Genomic DNA, 2,959 nt, shown 5'->3' with positions numbered 1-2,959 from the left:
ATGGAAATAGAAAACACTATCCTGAGTGAGATAACCCAGACCAAAAATATGAATATGTTATATACTTACTCATTAGTGGATTCTAGTCATAAACAAAGGACATTGAGCCTATATTTTGTGACCCTAGAGAAGCTAAGTAATAAAGTGAACCCAAAGAAAAACAAATATAGGTCCTCCTAAAATTGTAAGCAGACAAGATCACCAAGCAAATGTTGGAAGCATGTAAACCAGAGTGGTGTGGGGTGAAGGGGAGATGGGGAGAGAGAAAGAAGAAGGGGAGTGTTGGGGAGAGCTTGGGGGAGTGGGATGGTTGAGATGGAGGAAGGACAGATAAGGGAGTAGGGAAGAAGGTATCTTACTTAAGGGAGCCATTTTGGGGTTGGCAAGAGGCTTGGCTCTAGAGGTGTTCCCAGGTGTCCATGAGGATGTCCCCACCTAGGACCCTAGGCAGTGGAGGAGAGGGTGCCTGAACTGGTTTCGTCCTGTAGTCAGACTGATGACTATTTTGAATATCACCATAGAACCTTCGTCTGGTGACAGATGGAGATAGAGACAGAGACCCACGTCGGAACCCTGGACTGAGCTCCCAAGGTCCAGTTGAAGAGCAGAAGGAGGGAGAATTTGAGCAAAGGTGACAGGACCACGAGAGGTTGGTCCACCTACTGAGATAGTGTGCCTGAGCTAATGGGAGCTCAGCCACTCTAGCTGGACTGGGACTGAATGAGCATGGGGTCAACCTGAACCCCCTGAATGTGTCTGACAATTGGGGCAGACTAAGAAGCCAATGATAATGGCACTGGGATTTGTCTCTACTGCACGTACTGTACTGGCCTTTTGGGATTGTATTCTATTTGGATGCACACCTTCCTAAGTTTGGATGGAGGCGGGAGGGCATTGGACTTCACACAGGTTAGGGTATCCTTCCCACTCTTACAATTGGAGGGGGAGGGGAGAAGGGTGAGTTGGGGAGTGGGAGGAAAGTGGGAGAAAGGGAGGAAGTGGAAATTTTGAATGGTATTATTTATAAAGTAATACAATTTAATCTGCTGAAAGACAAAACAAACCTCAACAAATACAAAAAAATGGGAATAACCCAATGTACCTTATCAAATCACCATGGTTTAAACCTAGAAGTCAACAGCAATACTAATTCCAGAAACCCACAAACACATGGAAATGAAATGATACTCACCGGAATCATCAATGTGTCAAGGAAGAAATTAAAGGCTTCCTAAAATTCAATGAAAATGATCACACAACACACCCAAACTTATGGGACACAGTGAAAGCAGTGTCAAGGAAAGCTCATAGCACTAAATGCCTACATAAAGAAGCTGGAGAAATCCCACACTCGGGAGTTAGCAGAAAATTTGAAAACTCAATTTTATTGTGTGCATATGTGCTGGGTAGGGGTGGCGAATATGCACACGTGAGTGCAGGAGCCTTCAGAGATCAGAAATCTCACACCCTCTGAATCTGGAGTTACAGGCTGCTGTGAGCTACTTCATATGGGTCCTGGAAACCAAACTGGAGTTCTCTTGAAGAGCAGTTAGTACCTGTACATTTAATGGCTAAGCCATCTCTTCAGTCCCGTCTCAGTTTTTAACGATAAAATATGTACCTAATTCGATCTATCAGATACAAAAGACAAATACTCACATTCTATTGCTGCATAATAAATTACCATATTTAGGGAAGTGACCCTTCTTGAGCTGCTGAAGAGTTGTTAAGTCAGGGAAAGCGGCCGGCAGAGCTTTGCAGAGACACCCTCGATTCTCACAGCTGAGCAGGGATTTAACCATTTCCCTGTTGAGCAAAAGGGCAAAGACCAAGACCACCAAGAAACCTCCTAAGCAGGTAACATCCAACGTGTTTGTCGTGTTTGACCAGATCCAAGAATCCAAAGAGGCCTTCAACATGATCGACCAGAACCGGGATGGCTTCATCCACAAGGAGGAGTTGTTTGACATGCTCGCTTCAATGGTAAATAATCCAATGATTGTAGGGATAAGTCCCACCCCTTAGGGGGCGTGTTCGCCTCAGGCTAAAGTTTTCCTATAAATTTGGCGAGCGTGCTCCCAGCGCTCACTTTTGCTTTCCTGGTCTCCGCGGGAACGGTGGTTCTGTAAGTCTATTCCTCCATTAAAGCTGTCTATATTTTGACAATCTGTCTGCATTCGCTTACGCCGTTACAAATGACGAATATCTGGATGCCATGATGAATGAGGCCCCAGGCCCCATCATTTTCCCCGTGTTCCTCACGTGTTGGTGAGAAGTTGAATGGCATGGGTCCTGAAGATATCATTAGAAACGCCTTCACTTGCTTGGATGAGGAAGCTACTGGTACTGCACAGGAGGATTGCTGAGGGAGCTGCTGACAACCATGGGTGATTGGTTCACACACAGATGGAAAGGTGGATGAGTTGTACATAAAGGGCCACCACCGACCAAGAGGGGAATTTCAACACTGAGTTCACACGCATCCTCAAGCATGGAGCAAAAGACAAAGATGGCTGAAGAACTTCAAATTCCAGCCAGATGTTCCCTGTTGCCACTTGGGGAATTTCTGACATTTTTCTCCCAGAACCCATAGCATGCTCTAGTTTACTGCTTTTTGCTTTTCTTGTTTCGTATTTATATAATCTCACCCTCTTTAGGACACATGTACCTTTGTAATCAAACTGGGAATGGGACTTGGTGTCATTATCCGACTAGAACATAAGGTGATTTAACTTACAGGGAGGTTTGTTCCTTCTGTGCAATAACTGCGGCCCACACAGAGTCAATCGATTTTTTTCAGAGAAAGTTATCCACTCAAGTTTTTCTTAATGATAATTAAACTTTCTGAAAAAAAATGATCATATTTAGGCCAAAGTTTCCTTTTATTATTTAGAGACTGGGTGTGTAAGAGAACTACTCTCTCTCTCTCTCTCTCTCTCTCTCTCTCTCTCTCTCTCTC

The 2,959-nt window shown here is 44.4% G+C and overlaps 1 pseudogene; it reads left to right on the top strand.

Annotated features, from left to right (window-relative positions):
• The first annotated feature begins 1,421 nt into the window (after nucleotides 1-1,421).
• LOC126495842 (myosin regulatory light polypeptide 9-like) lies at nucleotides 1,422-2,517 on the top strand (annotated as a pseudogene).
• The last annotated feature ends 442 nt before the right edge of the window (nucleotides 2,518-2,959 follow it).

The sequence above is a fragment of the Alexandromys fortis genome, unplaced genomic scaffold (assembly GCF_014885135.2).
Source record: "Alexandromys fortis isolate MF-2015 unplaced genomic scaffold, M_Fortis_MF-2015_v1.1 scaffold_657, whole genome shotgun sequence".
Lineage (NCBI taxonomy): Eukaryota > Metazoa > Chordata > Mammalia > Rodentia > Cricetidae > Alexandromys > Alexandromys fortis.
The sequence above is the reverse complement of the archived record's forward strand: the minus strand, read 5'-3'. Positions and strand labels throughout refer to the sequence as shown.